Raw genomic sequence first — 20,458 nt, forward strand, 5'->3', positions numbered from 1 at the left:
CAGCTTGTCCCATATAGGGCTCACAGTCTTCATCCCCATTTTAATAATAACAATAAGACTGATGTTGGTATTTGTTAAGCGCTTACTATGTGCTAAGCGCTGGGGGGGATACGAGGGAATCAGGCTGTCCCATGTAGGACTCACAGTCTTCATCCCCATTTTAATAATAATAATGATGTTGGTATTTGTTAAGCGCTTACTATGTGCTAAGCGCTGGGGGAGATACGAGGGAATTGAGGTTGTCCCACATAGGGCTCACAGTCTTCATCCCCATTTTAATAATAATAATAAGACTGATGTTGGTATTTGTTAAGCGCTTACTATGTGCTAAGCGCTGGGGGGGATACGAGGGAATGAGGTTGTCCCACATAGGGCTCACAGTCTTCATCCCCATTTTAATAATAACAATAATAATGATGTTGCTATTTGTTAAGTGCTTACTATGTGCTAAGCGCTGGGGGAGAGAGAATAACAATAATAATAATGTTGGTATTTGTTAAGCGCTTACTATGTGCACAGCACTGTTCTAAGCGCTGGGGTAGACACAGGGGAATCAGGTTGTCCCACGTGGGGCTCACAGTCTTAATCCCCATTTTACAGATGAGGGAAATGAGGCCCAGAGAAGTGAAGTGACTTGCCCACAGTGACACAGCTGACAAGGGGCAGAGCCGGGATTAGAACCCACGACCTCTGACTCCCAAGCCCGGGCTCTTGCCACTGAGCCACGCTGCTGTCCGACCCCTCCTGTTCTTCCCTCCCTCCAGGCGGAGGGGGGAAACTCCAATCCCAGGCCCAGCGGGGCCGGAGTGAGCCCCTTTTACCTTTTGGAAGACCGATCCCGAGCCCTGCACGGAGGAACCGGCTGACCCTGCAGAGCATGGAACAGAGAGGGAGTGGGGACGGCTCACCCGAAATTAATGATGATAATGATAGCATGTGTTTAATAATAATAATAATATAATATAATAATGGCATTTGTTAAGCACTTACTATGTGCTAAGCACTGTTCTAAGCGCTGGGGTAGAATCAAGGCCATCGGGATGTCCCACATGGGGCTCAGTCTTAATCCCCATTTTACAGATGAGGTAACTGAGGCACAGAGAAGTCAAGTGCAGTTTAACGCTTTCTACCTGTCAAATACAATTCTGTGCACTGGGGTAGACACAGGTCAGGCAGGTTGGACACCGTCTCTGGCCCACATGGGGCTCACAGCCTAAGTAGGAAGGAAGAACAGGTATTAAATCCCCATTTTACAGATGAGGAAACTGAGGCACAGACAAGTGATGACTTGCCCAAGGTCACACAGCAGGCACGTAGTAATAATAATAATAATTAGGGTATTCGTTAAGCACTTTCTGCGTGCCAGGCACTATACGAAGCGCTGGGGTGGATGCAAGCAAATCTAGTTAGACACAGTTCCTGTCCCATGTGGGGCTCACAGTCTCAATCCCCATTTTACAGTTGAGGTAACTGAGGCACAGAGAAGTGAAGTGACTTACCCAGGGTCTCACAGCAGACAGACGGAGCCGGGATTAGAACCCAGGGCCTTCTGACTCCCAGGCCCGGGCTCTATCCGTGGCAGAGACGGATAAAGTAATCTAACTCCTAGCCGCTCATTCTCCACCCTGAGGGCCCAAGCCCAAGAGAGGGGAGCCCCAGGCAGGACCCCCGCGCCTCCACGGGTGAAGTGGGGAGCCTCGGCTTCCTGAGGCGGGGCAGGGGCAGCCCCTGGTGCCCCGCACGGACCACGGCGGGTGGGGGTGATGCCAGGCTGGAACCATCAGGCGACGGGGCCGGTTCCTTTCTCCCCCGATGGCCCACGGACCTCCTGCCAACACAACACATCACTCCTTTTCCCCCGGCCCTGGGATTGCTCGCTGCGGGGGACCGGGAGGCCAGAAAGAAACACACGGTGGAGCCTTGGGGCAAGCACCAAGGAACCCCATCGATCGTATTTACTGAGCGCTTACTGCGTGCAGCTTACTAAGCGCTTGGGAGAGTACAATATAATAGAGTGAGTAGACACGTTCCCTGGCCACGACGCAACTCTGTCAACCTGATAATAATAATAATAATAATGTTGGTATTTGTTAAGCGCTTACTATGTGCCGAGCACTGTTCTAAGCGCTGGGGTAGACATAGGGGAATCAGGTTGGCCCACATGGGGCTCACAGTCTTAATCCCCATTTTACAGATGAGGGAACTGAGGCCCAGAGAAGTTAAGTGACTTGCCCTGATGAACCCCAGTGCTTAACACACAATAAGTGCTTAACAGAGACCATTAAAAAAAACGCTTACGGTCTTGGAGGGGGACCGTAATATAAATGACAGATGTGAACGTAATAATAATGGTATTTGTCAAGCGCTTACCCTGTGCAAGGCACCGTACTAAGCGCTGGGTTGGATACAAGCAAATTGGGATGGACACAGCCCCTGTTCTACGTGGGGCTCACTGTCTCAGTCCCCATTTTACAGATGAGGTTACTGAGGCGCAGTGAAGCGACTTGCTCAGGGGGACACGCGGACGAGTGGCGGGACAGCAGACATAAATGCTGTGGAGCTGAGGGAGGGGTGAATAAAAAGGGGCAAATTCTAGCGCCAGAGAGACACAGAAGGGAGTGGCGAAAGTGGGAATTTATTTATTGAGGGCTTAGGGGAGTACAACACAACGAGGTCGGTAGGCACGATACCTGCCCACAAGGAACTTACAGTCCAGAGGGACAGTCTGAGATTGTCATCCAGAGCTTCGTGAGGACATGGATTTCAGTGCTGGCATCGGACGTGAGGCCGGGATCCCGGAATGGGTCCGCCGGGCAGGTTCCAAACTGGAGCAAGCCGGGCCAGGTTCCAAACCGGGGAGGCATTTGCTGGGCGATGAGTGGGGACAGGCTGCCCCTCTCCCCAGCATCTTGGTGCATCCAGAAGGGCAGCCAGCGACAACAACAGGAGGGCAGACGCCTAGGCTGGGAAAAGCCGTCCGCTGCACCTCGGTCGGGAGAAGAGTCGAGGAAGGAAAAGGCTGTTAAAGAGCTCAACACCTTGCCACAGGAGTGTTCCGAGCCCCCCTTACCTCCGGCTCCAGCGCTGCCCCCATTTGACCATTCATTCAATAGTATTTATTGAGCGCTTACTATGTGCAGAGCACTGTACTAAGCGCTTGGAATGTACAAATCGGCAACAGACAGAGACAGTCCCTGCCCACTGACGGGCTTACGGTCTAATCGGGGGAGGCAGACAAAAACAATAGCCAGCCACACACACACATACACACCCCCACCATCCCCTACCCCGACTCGGGGGATTGGCTCTTTCCATTTCAGCCCGTATTTCATTCTGCTTCCCGGATCATTTTTCAACAAAAACTTTCATTCCATACCTCCCCACTCCTCAAGTATCTCCGGTGGTCGCCCATCCACTTGCCCATCAAATAGAAACTCCTTACCGTCGACTTTCAAGACCTCAGTCGCTTTGTCCCCTCCTACCTTACCTCCCTGATTTCCTTCTACAACCCAGCCCACCCACTTCACTCTAACATTAACCTACTCCCTGTACCTCCGTCCCGTCTGTCTCACCGCCGAACCCTTGCCCACGTCCCGCCTCTGGCCTTGAACGCCCTCCCTCTTCATATCCCATAGACAATGGCTCCCCTACTTTCAAAGCACATCTCCTCTAAGAGGTCTTCCACTACTAGGCCCTCATTTCCTCTTCTCCCACTCCCTTCTGCTTTGCTTTTTTGGTTGGATTTCCTCCCTTTACCACCCCTTCCTCAGCCCCACAGCACTTCCGTTCCTAACCGCAAGTTATTTATTTATATTGTCTGTCTCCCCCTCTAGACTACAGGTTTGTTGTGGGCAGGGGATGTGTCTACCGACTCCGTTATATTGGTCTTTCCCGAGCGCTTAATAGAGTCCTCTGTGCTCAATAAATACGATTGACTGATTGCTCTAGCACGACAACATGGCTATAAATCATCAGTTCTGGGCTCTCTCTGGGAACAGAGCAGGCCAGGAGGGTAAAGTGTTGGGAAAAAGGAGGAAAGTGATATTTGATCTCCCTTCTACTCAAACGGCGAGCCCTAAGTGGGGCAGGGACTGTGTCTGACCTAATTAACTTGTTCCCACACCAGCACTTAAAACAGGGTTAGACACACAGTAAGCACTTAACAAATTCCATAAAAAAAAGGTGTTTTATTAAGCGCTTACTACACGCAGAGCACTGTATTAAGTACTCTACACAAAACCTAGCCCTCAAGGGGCTCACAACCTAGGAAAAATGGAGAGGAGAGGGGATGGGTGACAGACAGGGGAAGCGGAAACCAAAAAAACACAAAAATCATATAAAAGATAAGGATCACCCTCTGTCACAGTCACAGAACCTTCCAACGTTTTGAAAGTTGCAAACACCCCACGCTGTCACCACTGCCTCCCCGGGAAGCCATTCATTCATTTATTCTTTCAATCGCATTTATCGAGCGCTTATTATGTGCAGAGTACCGGACCTAATACTTGGGAGAGTACAATATAACAATAAACTGACACGTTCCCTCCCCAAAATGAGCTTGCAATCTAGAGGGCTAGACGTGAATATAAATAAGTAAATTACAGCTATGTACATAAGTGCTGTGGTGCTCGGGGGTCGGGGGAGATAAAGGGAGCAGGTCAGGGTGACGCCGAAGGGAGTGGGAGAAGAGGAAAGAAGGGTTGAGTCAGGGAAGGTCTTTTAGAGGAGATAAGGTTTTGAATTTGGGGACAGTCATTGTCACCCGAGAAAGGGTGAAATAAATAACTTTGCTGCTTGCTCCCACATGGTGTTCTGGTCTTTACTGGGTGGGACATCCCCCCTGCAGCCCCCTCCCACCAAACCCCTACCTCTGGATGGAGGCAGCAGAAAACATTCTCCAGGGAGGCTCCGACCCTGAAAGACGAAACAGCTTGGCCCAAGAAAAAGAGCCCGGGCCTCCCGGTCAGAGGACCTGGGTTCTAATCCCAGCTCTGCCATTTGCCTGCTGGGTGATGCTAGGTGAGTCAGCTCACTTCTATGTGCCTCAGTTACCTCATCTGTAAAACGGGGATTAAATCCACCTCCTTCCAACTTAGACGGTGAGCCCCATGAGGGACAGGGTCATTGTCCAACCTGCTTTTCTTGAGTCTACCCCGGGGCTTAGTACAGGGCCTGACCCGTAATCGCGGCTTTTGGAGCATCATCAAATAAAAATTAAAAAGCAACAGAAAACTCCCGATGCCCACAATGCCCTCTGGTGGCTCTAGGTCAGACGGAAGCCCAGGCCAGAGAGGCCGAGAAATGGAGAACGGGCTAAGAGTCTGTCCGCGAAACTGCCTTAGATTGGGTTCTGCCGCTCTTCCTAAGGATTCCCAAGCCTCTCCCCCTGCCAGGGAGGTTTTGGAAGTCGAAGGTGGGAAGCCTGTTCTTGGATTTTGGTCCCCCGCCCCCAGTGAGGGTTGGCTTGTTGGCTTATTTTCTATTTATTTAAGTGGACAGTGCCCATCGACTGCACCTTTCCCACAACCGTATTTCCCACAGCTTCTCTCCGTTCTATCGATCGAATTTATTGAGCGCTTTACTACGCGAGATACTATAGGTGCCTACAATGAGCTTATAGTCTAGAGGGGGAGACAGACATTAGTATAAATCACTGAATGACGGATATGCACATAAGTGCCGTGGGGCTGAGGGAAGGGGGGAATAAAGGGTGCAAATCCTAGTGCAAGGTTGATGCAGAAGGGCGTAGGAGAAGAGGAAATGAGGGTTTAGTGGGGGGAAGGCATTACAATCTCCCATCGTAGGTTCCCCAGGGCAGGGCCATGCCTTTTATAATAGTACTAATTATAGTATTCATTGAGGGCTCACTAAATTCCATTCAGTGATTGATTATATGCTAAGTGCCGAGATACACATAGAGATGTGAGATTGGACAAGGTCCCTGCCCCACAAGGGCCTCTCCATTTCTCTCATCCCCAAGGTCAAACAGTATACCACGTGGGAAGCAGCGTGGCCTAGTAGAAAGAGCACGGGCCTGTGAGTCAGAGGACCTGGACACTATTCTTGGCTTTGCCGCTTACCTGCTTGCGTGACCTTGGGCAAGATACTTCGCGTCTCCGAGCCTCAGTTCCCTTAAGTGCAAAATGGAGGTTCAATTCCTGTTCTCCTTCCTTCTTGGACTGTGAGCCCCACGCCAGACCTGATTGTCTTTGATCTACCCTCGAGTTTGGCACACAGTAAGTAGTTAACACATACCACAGTTATTATTAGGCCAGGAGTGGGTTATTTACTGAGCCCCTGCAGTGTGCTGAAGGCAGTACGAGGTGCCTGAGGGAGTACAAAGGAATAAGCATACTTGCCTCCTCTAATGTCAAACTACTCACTGAACCTCGATCTCGTCTATCTTGCCGCTGACCTCTTGCCCACGTCCCGCCTCCGGCCTGGAATGCGTTCCCTCTTCATACCCGACGACGGCTCTCCCGGCTCCAAAGCTTATCTAAAGGTACGTCTCCTCCGAGAGGCCTTCCCTGACTAAACCCTCTTTTTCTTTTCTTCCACTCCCTCCTCCGTCACCCTGACTTGCTCCCTCTATTTATCCCCCCTTCATGACCCCACAGCGCTTAGGTACATATCGGTAATTTATTGATTTATATTAATGTCTATCTCCTCCTCTAGACTGTAGGCAGGGAATATGTCTGTTATATTGCTATACTGTGCTCTCCCAAGTGCTCAGTACATTGTTCTGCACACAGTAGGTGCTCAATAAGTAGGACTGATGAGTATACACGATCCCTGCTCTCAAGGAGCAATAATAATAACTGTGGGATTTGTTAAGCACTTACTATATGTTAAACTGTAGAAACGACAAGACAATCAAGTCCGGACACAGTCCGTGGCCCAGACGAGGCTCTCAGTCTAAGTAGGAGGGAATATAGACCCTGAATCCCCATTTTACAGATGAGGAAACTGAGACCCAGAAAAGTTAACTGACTTGCCCAAGGTCAAAACAGCAGTGGAGTGAAAGTGCTGGGATTAGAGCCCAGGAAAGCAGTGTGAACTAGTCGATAAAGCATGGGCCTGAGAGTCAAAGGACCTGGGTTCTAATCTCAGCTCCACCTCTTGCCTGCTGTGTCACCTTGGGGATGTCAGTTCTCTGTGGCTCGGTTTAATAAAATGGGGATTTAATACCCTGTTCCCCCTCCTCACACTTGACTGTGAGCCCCATGTGGGACAGGGACTGTGTCCCTCCTGATTAACTTGTATCGACCCCAGCACTTAGAACAGTGCTCAACACATAATAAGCACTTAATACCGTAAAAAAAAAAAATAATTAAAGGTCCTCTGACTCCTAGGCCTGGGCTTTTTTTTCCCTGAGGCCATTCTGCATCTCAAAGTCTTGCTGTGTGACTTAGAACAAGGTACTCGCAGTCTCTGGGCTCATAACGCTCTCCCCGCGTTAAAGGGCACCACGGTACCTGCTTTCTCCTTCCCCGCCCGGAGAGGCGGCGGCATTCGGACAGACGGCCTCGGCGCGAGGTTGGAAGTTTCAAGGAACTGCCTTCAGGGTCGGGTCGCCCGAAGCCCAGTGCTATTCACCGGAAATCCAAACCTGTGGGAACAGCCCCAACCCATCAGCTGTTCGTCTACCCCATTTAATACCCGTCGATCGCGCAGTCCGGTTTTGGGCAAAGCCAAAATCCTTATCATATCTATATTCTGTTTCGGATATCTGTATGAGATATATCTATATCAGAGAAGCAGCATGGAGTAGTGGAAAGAGCACAGGTCTGGGAGTTAGAGGACCTGGGTTCTAATCCCAGTGCCCCCGCTTGCCTGCTGTGTGTGCCCTTGGGCAAGTCACTTCACTGCGCCTGTTATCTGTAAAACGGATCTGAAGACTGTGAGTCTCATGTGGGACAGAGACTGTGTTCAACCCGATTAGCTTGTATCTATCCCAGCACTTAGCACATTGTCTGGAACATAGTAAGCGCTCGGTAAGTACCCAAATTATTATTATTACTTAGACCTCGAGCCCCTTGGGAGACTTGATAATCTTCTATCTACCCCAGTGCTTAGGACACAGTGCTTGGCACATATTAAGTGCTTAACAAATTCCACAATAATAATAATAATTATTAATTATTAGGGATCTAGTGACTGTTCTTTCATTCTCCTCAGCACCCTGGACAGGGCCCACACAGCCCTGAAGTTGGATTTAGTCCAGTGGGGATAAACATGGTACAATCAATGATATTTACTTATTACGTGCAGAGCACTGTACTAAGCACTTGGGAGAGTACCCAAGAATTAGCAGATGCATTCCCTGCCCCTAATGAGGTATAAGATAATCACGATAGTTCATTCAATAGTATTTATTGAGCGCTTACTATGCGCAGAACACTGTACTGAGCGCTTGGAGTGTACAATTCGACAACAGATAGAGACGATCCCTGCCCAATAACGGGCTCACGGTCTAAACGTCGTGGAGGGGCGTGTTGGTGACAATCCCACCATCGCTACCATCACAGTTCTCATCCCCCTTGGTCCACACACAGGGATTTCAGGAGGTTTTGAAGATAGAGAGGGATGAGATACCCTACTGAAGGCGCACCTCCTCCAAGAGGCCTTCCCAGACTAAATTTCCTCTTCCTCAGCTCCCCCTCCCTTCTGCATCACCTCGACTCGCTCCCTTTGCTCTTCCCCTGCTCTCTCCGCCTCCCAGTACTTATCTATCTGTCTATAATTCTATTTTTTGATATTGATGCCTGTTTACTTGTACTGATGCCTGTCTCCGCCCCCCTCTAGATTGTGAGCCGGTTGTGGGCAGGGATTTTCTCTCTTTACTGCTGTAGGGTACTTTCCAAGCACTAAGTACAGTGCTCGGCATTCCGTAAGCACTCAATAAATGTGATGGAATGAATGAATAAATGAGATTTGGTGGATTTGAGGCTGGAAGGGATTCCAGACCAAGGGAATGGTGTGAACGAGGGGTCGGAGAGTGAAGTGCAGCTAGGAAGTGAAGTTGGGAGAAGTGAGCTGAGGAGTAGCCGATACGTAAAATGGAGAGAGTTGGTACAGATCTTACGAAAAAGTGGGTTTTTAAAAATTGAACTTATTAAATACTTTCTACGTCAGGCACTGAAATAAGCTAGTCAGGTTGGTCACAATCCACATCCCACATGGGGCTCAACTGTAAAATGGGGGGATCAAAGCTTGAAGGAAACAGGCACAGAGAAGTCAAATAACTTGCCCAAGGTCACACAGCAGAAGCACGGCGGAGCCGGGAGTTGAGTGACAGGGAGGCAAGGTCCGCCCTTTCCTCTCCACCCAAACGGCTACCTTACCGCTACGGGCTCTCGTTATATCCCGGCTAGACTACCGTGTCGGCCTTCTCTCCGATCTCCCTTCCTCCTCTCTCGCCCCGCTCCGGTCTATTCTTCACTCCGCCACCCGGCTCATCTTCCCGCAGAAACGATCTGGGCCTGTCACTCCCCTTCTTTAACACCTCCGGTGGTCGCCTAACAACCTCCGCTCCAAACAAAAACTCCTCACTCTAGGCTTCGAGCCTCTCCGTCACCTCGCCCCTTCCTACCTCTCCTCCCTTCTCTCTTTCTACCGCCCACCCCGCACGCTCCGCTCCTCCGCCACCCACCTCCTCACGGTCCCTCGGTCTCTCGCCTATCCCGCCGTCGACCCCAGGGCCGCGTCCTCCCGCGGTCCCGGAACGCCCTCCCTCCTCACCTCCGCCAAACCGATTCTCTTCCCCTCTTTAAAACCCTGCTTAAAACTCACCTCCTCCAAGAGGCCTTCCCAGACTGAGCTCCCCTTCCCTCTCTACTCCCTCTACCACCCCCCCTCCACCTCTCCGCAGCTTAACCCTCTTTTCCTCCCATTTCCCTCTGCTCCTCCCCCTCTCCCTTCCCATCCCCTCGGCACCGTACTCGTCCGCTCGACCGTATATATTTTTATTACCCTATTTATTTTGTTAATGAATTGTACATCGCCTCGATTCTATTTAGTCGCCATCGGTTTTTACGAGATGTCCTTCCCCTCGACTCTATTTATCGCCATCGTTCTTCTCTGTCCGTCTCCCCCGATCAGACCGTAAGCCCGTCAAACGGCAGGGACTGTATCTGTTGCCGACTTGTTCATTCCAAGCGCTTAGTACAGTGCTCTGCACATAGTAAGCGCTCAATAAATACTATTGAATGAATGAGGAGTCGAGGGTGACACCAAGGTTACGGTTTCTGGGTCAGGGAGGACGGTGGTGGTATCGACAGAGATGGGAAAGTTGGGACGAGGGGAGGACCGGGGTAGGGGAGATTTGAGGGGGGAGGGCACACTCCAGGGGTTGGGGTGGGGGACAGGGGAGAGGGAGGTTCGGTCAGGAAGCGAGGCAGGGGCCAGGGGTGCGAGCTGGGGAGGAGTGGGAGAGAGAACAGAGAGGTAGCTAGTGCAGAGCCTCGAAAAACAGCAACAATAATAATAATGGTATTTTTAAGCGCTTACTATGTTGCTCTAAGCTCTAACATTGTTCTAAGCACTGGGATAGATAGGAGGTAATTAGGTTGGACACAGTCCCTGGCCCACATTGGGCTCACAGTCTAGTAAGAGAAGCAGCATGATGTAGTGGATAGAGCATGGGCCTGGGTGGCAGAAGGACCTGGGTTCTAATCCTGGGCTCCACCACTCTTCTTCTGAGTGACCATGGGCAAGTCACTTCTCTTTGCCTCAATTACCTTATCTGTAAAATGGGGATTAAGACCGTGAGCCCGATATGGGACAGGGACTGTGTCCAAACTGACTAAATTGTATCCACCCCAGCCCTTAGTTCAGTCCCTGGCACAAAATAAGCCCTTAAAAAATGCCACAATTTTTTTTTTTTAAAGAACAGGTATTGAATCCCATATTTTACAGTTGAGGAAACTAAGACACACGTAAATTTCGAGTCTTGCCCAAGCTTACACGGCATTCATTCATTCAATAATATTTATTGAGCGCTTACTATGTGCAGAGCACTGTACTAAGCGCTTGGAATGTCAGCAGGCAAGTGGCGGAACCGAGACTAGAAACTCCCAGGCCCGTGCTCTTTCCATTGGGCCGCGTTGCTTCAGACGCTGTCAGTCAGTGGTATTTATTGAGTGCTTATTGTGTGCAGAGCACTGTACTAAGCGCTTGGAAGAGTACAATACCACAGTAAACAGACCATGAAATGGCGATGAAATTCCCCCCCGTCTAGCTCATGCCCCAAGGAGGCATGAAGGGAGGGAGGGAGGGGGAGAGGGAGGGAAGGAAAGTAGGGAGAGAGGGAAAGAGGTCCAGAGCCCACGGTTGGCCCTGGCCTGCTTCTCATTCCTTGTTCCGACTCGGCTTTGAAACGCAACTTTAAATCATTCTCAACGCGTTGGAGAAGTACCACTCAGCGGAAGCCTGCCGAAAATTGGGGGACAATGGAAAAGATCTATCAAGAGGCCTTCCCAGATTAAGCCCCCGCTTTTCCTCATCTCCCACTCCCTTCTGCGTCACCCTGACTCGTTCCCTTTGCTCTCCCCCGCCCCCAGCCACCCCGCGCTTAGGTGCATATCTGTAATTTTATTTATTCGCCGCGATGTACATCTCCCCCGGCTCTAGGCTGTGAGCAGGGAATGTCACTGTTTATTGCTGGAGTGTACTTTCCCAAGCGCTTGGTAGAGTGCTCTGCACACAGTAAGCGCTTAATAAATACAACCGAATGAATGATCACCCCCCATCATCACGACCTTCGTCAGCCTCACCACTATCACAGCTATGACCACGACCTTCATCGGCATCACCACCACCTCCACGACCTTCATGGTCCACACCACCTTCGTGACCTGCATCATCATCACCGTCATCGCAGCCCTCCTCCCCGCCACCGTCGGCAGACGCTCTCCTCACCCTGGCCTCCATCATCGCCGTCGCTAACTTCCTCACCACCGTCAGCGGCTCCGTCCCCGCCATCCCGGGGGGAATTCGGCTTCGGTTCAGTTTGCTCTAACTGCAACCCACGGCTCTCCCGCGGCACCTCCCACCCCGCCCCCGAGGCCTTCCTACCCATCTCCAGGGAAGGACCCCCCCCCCCCGACACGTACACAGTTCATACAGACATGTACGCACGCATACACGCACGCATATTCCCCCACATACGGGCCCCCCAATCCCCCCAGACTTGCAGGGGCACACAGCCGCCCACGGACACATCCGACTCGTGGTTCGAGCGAGTGACTATGGGAGCAAGATCGAGGTGTTTCGGATTGGGCCGGGGAGAGGGAGTACTTGTGTCAGTGTGCACAGATCGAGCGTCCGTGTGCAGCGGAGTTGACCGTACTCACTGAAAACTGCAGTAAGCAGCGTGTGCGAGGAACTCGGTGACCAGCCAGGTTCCCCCTGCCAACACAAAGGACACACAGGGCTGCCGCCCTTCCCCAGCGCACCCTCGCAAACCACACACGCCCTTCCTCCCTTCCTTCTCTGCTTCTCTCCTGCTCGATTGCGGTAAGGGCAGATTAGGCTGGCGGGAAAAGAGGAGCCCCCAAGGGTCCTGCAGCCCCCCACCAACACCTCGCCCCCTCTCTGCCTCCCTTTGTGATTCAGAGACTCCCCGGCACCAGCACCACCACAACCATAGTCTTCCCTCTCCCCACTCTCCGGCCCCAGCCCCTCCCCCCTCCTCCTCACCTGGGGATCGGGGGAGACGTGGGTTCAGGCGGGAGTGGGGAGCACGGTGGCTCTGCCGGCAGCCCTCACTGCCCCAGGCCCGTGGCTCTCTCCGTTGAGGTTTAACGTTCCTCCCAGGCTCCCATCCCTCCCCACATCTGCCCCCGCCCCCACCCCGCCTCCCCCGGTCCCCATCCTCCCCCTCCACGCGGGGGATCCGGGCAGATTCATCGGCAGGAGGAGTCCTCCCCCCACCCACAACACGCACAGGTCTTCAAATCTGTCGGCCTCCCCTCTCTCCCCCCCGCACGTACACGGACACGCGTGCACACATCTAAACATATCCACATAATACCGACGCCTAACATGTCTGTGCACACACATCCTTCCAAACAGCACCACACCAACACACACACGATTACGCCGACAGCGACACACACATACCTTCGAAACACAGACCCACTCATGTCCTCAAATCTCGCACTTGGTCCAGACCAGCCCAGGCTTCTCCTGCTCCGCTCAAGGACCCCCTGCCCCTGCACACCCAGTCCCGCACACGCCACTCTGCACACCTGATTCCGTGGCCAGGGACCGCTGGCGCTGCCGTTCTTTGGCTGGGCTCTTGGCATTCACCGCGTGCCTTAATTGTGTACAAATTTAAATCAAGGTCCGCTGTGAACACGGAGAGACAGGCCTAGTGTGGGTGGGGTGGGGGAGGAGGCTAGAGGAGAGCCGGGTTGGGGCATGTGTTTGGAGAGTGTACGCGTGTGGGACCGTGTGTCTGTGTCGGTGAGAGTGTAACAGTGTCATCGTGTGTGGGTCGGGGACAGTACAGGTCTATGGGTCACGTCAGTGTGGGTGTCGGTATCGGTCCGTGTGTATATAGGTGTCGGCGGACGTGTTGGTTACGGTATGTGTAGAACTGTCGGTATACGTGTCCGTGTGTGTCGGTGTGAGGGTGTGTGTGGATGCACGACTGCTGCAGGGCGGTGGGGGTGAGGACGGGGGCAAGGACAGGGGCCCGGTCTCCCCCAGGCTCCTCCCAGCCCCGGGGGCAACGAGCAGGGGGTCCGGGGACCCGGGGGTCCGAGGCTCCCGGCCAAGCTCCAGGCTCCTCTTTGTTCTCCCCTTCCCATCGCCGCCGCTCCGCATCCCGGCCCCTCCCAGCACCACCCCCACCCCCTCCCGGGACCACCCCCCGGCCCTGGCGGGGGGGGGGGGGGGCGAGGGCGGGGCTGCGACCCCCCCGCATACCTTGGCGCATCATCCCGGGCCCGGGCCCATCCCGGACAGGACCGGGCCCATCCCGGACAGGACCGGTCCACCCCGGACAGGGTCGGCCCGGGCCTGGGCGGGTGGGGGAGGGAAGGTCGGGGGGGAGGGGGGCTGGGGGAGGCTGGGGGTCGGGGGGCGGCTGTCAGAGCGAGGCCCATCTGGCTTGTCCGCTTTGTCCGGAGGGCGCACGCGGAGACGTTAATGACCCGGAGCTCATGGAAAATGCAGCAGAGATTGGGGAGGGGGAGATGGGGAGATGGGGGAAAGGGTGGGGGTCGTGGGGGGGGGCGCAGGGTACCAGTCCCCCTCCGCCGGCCTAGCCAACGCACCTTACCAGACTCCAGGGTGGGCTCGGACGGGAAAGGTCACCGGGGTGATGGGGTGGGGCAGCCGAGACCAGGAGATGCGGACATACAGAGACGGAGAGAGAGACACCGAGACGGCCAGATCTCCACGGCCTCCCGGACGACCGGACAACAGGAACCCAGGATCGATGGTTTTTGAACTCTTCCCTCCCACCACCCCCCCGCCCCCCGCCCCCGGGGGGAGGGTCGCCACTTCCGGCCCCGTCGCTCCGAGGACCAGCCCCCCCGCCCCCGGCTTCCCTCCCCCCATCCTACAAAAAGAGCGACGCATCTGCCCCCCCCCACCGGCCCCACCCCCAGCCCAGACGGGGAGGGTCGTCCGCAGACCCCAGACCCCCGGCCGCTGGGGCCTACCGAGAGCCGGAGCCTGTCGGCGAGGAGAAACCGTCACCCCACCCCATCGCGACCATCACCCCATCCCCACCGTCACATCACCACCCCCACCCTATCGCAACCAGCGCATCCCAACCCCCACCCCGGATCCCAGCCATCGCATCGCATCCCAGCCCCCGCCCCGAAGGACCACCATGGCCTCGGCGAAGTCCCGGCGAAGACGGGCAGCTGGCAGCTCCGGCGAAGAGGGATGGGATGGGATGGGGAGGGGATGGGGATGAGGATGGGGAGGGGATGGGGAGGGGGCGGAGACAGAACGGGACGGGGGAGGGGGGCGGAGAGCCTCCGGCCGCTGAATCATGCCCACGCCCGCCGCCGGCCCAGTGGTCCAGGCGGGGCCGTCCTTCGGGACCGGGGCGAAGGGTCCGCGAGAGGGGAGAAGAAGACCTGCAACCGAGGTAGAATGAGAGTCCCGGCCCAGGCCGTGACCCCCGCCTCCCCCAGGCCAGTCCAGCCCCACTCCACCCCCAGTCCGGCCAAGGTCCGGCCCAGCCCCATCCCTGCCCATCCTACAGTGTCCCTTCCCGACGGCGGGCAGCCCTCGGAGAGATGGCCCCCGATGCGGCTCCGGCCTCCCGGACTGGAATCGTAGGGCCAAGCGTCGAGAACAGGCGGGTCGAAACCCTCCCCTCCCCTCTCCACCGGCTAAGCTGCCTCCCCGTATACATGCGCGCACACACGTTCATGCGCGCACACACATGCACACATCTCCCCCTACATATTCGCCCCCTCCCAGCTACACGGTCACCATCACACACACACACGCCTCTCCCCGTGTAGACACAGCCTCCCACCGACACACTTGTACGCACACTTGTGCGCACACACAATCCCTGGATGAGGGGATGGAGGGTGGGGCTCAAGGAGACCCCCCCCCTTAGTGCGTTAACCCCATCAACGCTGCTGCAGCCCCTTCCCCACCTCCGACGCCTCTGCTTTGGCCCACTGAGGCTGCGGCGGGTGGGAGCGGGGGGCACGGACCTGCAGGCCCCCAGACTCAGCCAGGGCGGGCTCTCCTTGGGGCCGGAGGCCGGGGTAGGCCACTTGGTATACCGCTGCGCCCACAGCAAGCGCTCAATAAATACCATTGACTGGGGACTTCTGGAAGGGTCGGGGGTGGCCGGGGACTATGGGGTTGCCTTGTCCTGGCACTGTGAAACGTGCCACCCCGGGATCCCATCCCCAGATCGGGGGAGGCGGGGAGAGTGAAGCCATCAAACCAGCCCCACGAGAGCATGCCCACGTTTGCGTGCATACACGCGCTCCCACGCCCCAGGAGTGGAAATCCCGATACAGCACCGGGGACTTTTCTTTATGCTATTTCTTAAACGCATATTATGTGCCAGGCACCCTACTAAGCTCTGGGGTAGATACAAGCTAATCAGGTTGGACGCAATCCCTGTCCCACATGGGGCTCACGGTCTTCATCCCCATTTTGCAGAGGAGGGAACTAAGGCGCAGGGAAGTGAAGGGACTCGTCCAAGGTCACACGGCAGACGAGGGGTGGAATTGGGATTAGAAGCCGAGTCCTCGGACTCTTAGGCCCGGGCTCTATCCACTAGGTCTGCTCTCCCACAGGCCACACCCCAGACTCAGCGGGCTAACAGTCTCTCCGACAGACACACAACATTCACCCCGAAGCACAGTGACATAAACCTGTGATTCGGCCATTCCAAGCGCTTAGTACAGTGCTCTGCACATAGTAAGCGCTCAATAAATACTATTGAATGAATAAACCTGCACACACACCCAGATGCGGACACAGCGCCGAGCCAACACCCAGACACACAAATACACCGAACAAGTCAGAATACCAAGAAATGAATAGATCGGCTCAGAAAGATTCGGTCAGAGAAGGCTCACTCCATTCGGATAATAATCGAGGTATTGGTTAGGCACTTACTGTGTGCCAAGCACTGTACTAAGCAGTAGGACAGACACAAGGTAATCGGGTCCCACAGGGGACTCATATAAAGTCCTCTATCGCCTCTATTCTAGTAAAATAGGAGGGACGACAAGACTTGAATCCCCATTTGCAGATGAGGGAACTGAGGCACAGAGAGTTAAGTGAGTTGCCCAAGGTCACACAGCAGGTCCCCGGGTTAATCTCTGATTTCCCCACTATATCTCCAACTGCCATTTTAGCACTTCTGAGCCACTCTGTGTTCTCAATCGTGCTATTTATTGAGCTCTTACTGCAAGGAGAACACTGTACTGAGAGCTTGGGAGCATACAATAGAGTAGGTGGACACAATCCCTGCCCTCAAGGAGTATGGACTATCGAAGCACTTGGGTATGTATCTGTATCCTCGGCACACAATAAACACTCAATAAATACCACTGATTGTTTATTCTCTGCTACTTCTTTCTTTCTATAATTTGAATGTCTGTCTCCCTGAATGGAGACACCCTGAGGGCAAGGATTCTGTCTACTGACTGAACTCTCCCAAGACCCTGAACGTAGTAGGTGCTCAATCGATATGACTGATTTTTGATGGATTATACCTAAGCACGGTCTCTCTCGCTCTCTCACACAGACCCCCTGATCAATAATGGAGTCTCAGCCATCCTCTCAACCATCTCAGCCCACAGGGATAATATGATTTTTTTTTTTATTATTGATTTGGGTCTCATTTAGCTCTATTCCACGACTCTTGATTCAGGAACATTTGTCAATTTATTCTATTCTCTTGCCCCCATTAGTCTGTGAGCTCTTCAAAGTCAGGGATTCCATCTTCGACTTCGCCATGTTCCCCAGCCACCCTGCCCAGTGCTCTCAACACAGAGGGCACACGGTACAGTGCTCTGTACCCAGATGGCACAGGGTACAGTGGTCTCCACCCAGAAGGCGCGGGGTACAGTGCTCTGCACCCAGAAGGCATGCAGTCCAGTGCTTTGTACACTAAAGGCACACTTGACAGTCCTCCTCACATGGTAGGTACACTGCACAGTGCTCTTCACATACACTGCACAGTGCTCTTTACACAGAAAGTGTCCAGTGCTCTCTGCACATAGAAGGTGCACAGCAGAATTCTCTGCACACAGGAGGTGCTCAGTACAGTACATCCTCAGAGCCACTCGTGCTTTTCTGTCTACACGCCCAGTCACACACACCCCTCCCCCAACTCCCACCCAAACGCACTTGGGACTCTTTTCCCCAAAAGCCAAACCCCCCCAGATGAGTTCAGAACTCAGATATGTCTCTACAGACCCACTGAGGACTTCGCCTCACAGTGGAATTAGAAAGGAGCTTTATAAAAACAACAACAAAAACGGAAAAAGGGGATTAATTTGCCTCCTGCGTCAGAGAGCCGGGGAGGGAGCGGAGCAGGCACAATACAAATATCACAATTTTGTCAAACACTTACTAGGTGCCAAGCACTCCACTAAGCACTGGAGTAGTTGCAATGTAAGTAGAGCTGACCCAGTCACTGTCCCCCCTGAGGCTCACCAACCAAGCGGGAGAGGAAACAGGTAAGCTAATCCTCATTCTGCAGATGAGGAAACTGAGGCCTGGGAAAGCAAACTGAGTTGCCCAAGGTCATGCGGCGGGCAAGTGGCGGAGCCGGGATTAAAACCCAGGTCCCCTGACTCCCAGACCCGAGCTCTTTCCTCCAGGCCGCGCTGCCGGCTTTAGTCAATCAATCCATGATATTTATTGAGTGCTTATTGTGTGCAGAGCACACTGCAATACGTGGGAGAGTAAAAGCCAACGGAGTTGTTGGACATGTTCCCTGCCCGCAACGGGCTTAGAGTCTAAAGGAGTTCGAATCCCAGCTCTGCCACTTAGCTGTGCGACTGTGGGCAAGTCACTTAACTTCTCTGTGCCTCAGTTACCTCATCTGGAAAATGAGGATTAAGACTGTGAGCCCCATGTGGGACAACCTGAATCCCCTGTGTCTACCCCAGCGCTTAGAACAGTGCTCTGCACACAGTAAGCGCTTAACAAATACCAACATTATTAAAGGGGTCTGGCGGACTCCCCGTCTGGCCGCCCGCCAGTCTGCCTCAGTTCCTGGACCCCTCGGTGGCATCCCGCTTGGGAGGGGTGCTGAGGTTTCTCTCTGCCCTCCGGGACCCCTGGTTTGACCCCAGGAGAGAAAGGGACTGTTGGCCAGGGTCACCGTTTCCTGAGCCCTCGGGGTCCCTCCGTTAGAGAGCTGCCCCCTTCGGCTCGGCGAGGGGCAAAAGGGAATGGGATCCGAGTGCGCCGAGCCCCGTGCCAGCTGTCGTGCGCTGTGCGATCCGTGCCAGGCGCCGTGTGCCTTGTGTCAGGTGTCACGGGCCGGGTGTCGGGTGTGCCGGGACCGTTCCCTAGGTGAGCACGACGTATTTAGGGGTCCCCGTGGGAGACACCCGGGGGTGGGCAAAGGGCAAAGCCCGGCCCTGGGTGGCAGGAGCTCCAGGGACCGCTCCTAGGGAAGAGGCCGAGCCCGGTCCGGACAGGAGGGGTGCGGGGGTGCCGACCCCCATCCCCGGGGCCACGGTCACCCCTCCCCACGCCCCCACCCCCATGCTGGGGGCCGATTGAGGCCTTCTAGAGTAAGAAGCCACAAGCCCCCTCCCCGGGGAGGGGGACACAGCAGGGAGAGGGGGAGCTGGGGGCTGTGTGGACAGAGCCCTCGGGTCGCTGCGGCGGGCACGGCCAAGGACCTACCGGGCGGCAGAATCGCCGGGCCCGGCGGACGAGTGGCGGAGTCAGGATCAGAACCCACGTCCTCTGACTCCCAAGCCCGCGCTCTTTTAGAGAAGCAGCGGGGCTCAGTGGAAAGAGCAGGGGCTTGGGAGTCACAGGCCGTGGGTTCTAATCCCGACCCCTCCCCTTATCAGCTCTGTGACTTTGGGCAAGTCGCTTCACTGGGCCTCGGTTCCCTCATCCGCAAAATGGGGATGAAGACTGTGAGCCCCACGTGGGACCACCTGATGCCCTTGTCTCCACCCCAGCGCTTAGAACAGCGCTTGGCACGTGGTAAGCGCTTGACAAATTCCAACCTTATTGTTATTTCCACTCAGCCACGCTGCTTCTCCGCCCCCGCCCCAATCCCCCAGCCTGCAGTTAGTCGGGGGCTCACCTCCTCCATGAAGCCTTCCCAGACTGAGCTTCCCCTTTTCCCTCTGCTCCCCCCCTTCCCCTCCCCTCTGCTAAGCCCCCTTTTCCCCCCTTTCCCTCTGCTCCTCCCCCTCTCCCCTCAGCACTGTGCTCGTTCGCTCAATTGTACATATTTTCATCACCCTATTTATTTTGCTAACGAGATGTACATCACCTTGATTCTATTGATTGCTATTGTTTTAATGAGATGTTCATCCCCTCGATTCTATTGATTGCTATCGTTTTTGTCTGTCTCCCCCGATTAGATGGTAAGCCCGTCAGAGGGCAGGGACTGTCTCTATGTGTTGCCGATTTGTCCTTTCCAAGCGCCCTGCACATAGTGAGCGCTCAATAAATACTATTGAATGAATGGATGACTCACCCTGGATGCAGGGGGGACGATGCGGATTCCGGGGTCCGGGCGGTGCATCCTCGGGCTGCGGGGGTCGGGGGGGGGGGGTCCTCCCGGGGGGCTACTGGGGGGGGGGCCCGAATGGCGGACCCTCCGGCGCATGTGGTCCGAGGGGGTGGAAGGGGTCGAGGCGGGGGAGGACCAGAAAGAGGTGGAGGGATGGAGGGAGAGCAAGCTGCACGGACAGGGAGGCGAAAAGGGATGGGGAAGGAGGGGGAGAAGGGAGGGCTGTGGGTGGGCATTAAG

At 54.7% G+C, this 20,458-nt stretch overlaps 1 long non-coding RNA gene and 1 other non-coding gene across 3 annotated transcripts; both read right to left on the bottom strand.

Moving 5' to 3' along the window:
* Positions 1 to 2,631: 2,631 nt before the first annotated feature.
* LOC120638080 lies at positions 2,632 to 20,242 on the bottom strand. 2 transcript variants are annotated; one of them, XR_005659555.1, is made up of 3 exons: positions 20,183 to 20,242; positions 7,476 to 7,609; positions 2,632 to 2,980 (listed from the first exon to the last, which is right to left on the bottom strand). It is a non-coding gene; the product is annotated as an uncharacterized LOC120638080 (long non-coding RNA). The 2 variants fall into 2 exon arrangements; XR_005659556.1 differs by lacking the exon at positions 20,183 to 20,242 and adding an exon at positions 12,354 to 12,473.
* Positions 13,287 to 13,378, bottom strand: MIR124A-1 (microRNA mir-124a-1). Its single transcript, NR_034811.1, has one exon. It is a non-coding gene; the product is annotated as a microRNA mir-124a-1 (primary transcript).
* Positions 20,243 to 20,458: the final 216 nt, after the last annotated feature.

Source organism: Ornithorhynchus anatinus, chromosome X2, assembly GCF_004115215.2.
Source record: "Ornithorhynchus anatinus isolate Pmale09 chromosome X2, mOrnAna1.pri.v4, whole genome shotgun sequence".
NCBI classification, from domain to species: domain Eukaryota; kingdom Metazoa; phylum Chordata; class Mammalia; order Monotremata; family Ornithorhynchidae; genus Ornithorhynchus; species Ornithorhynchus anatinus.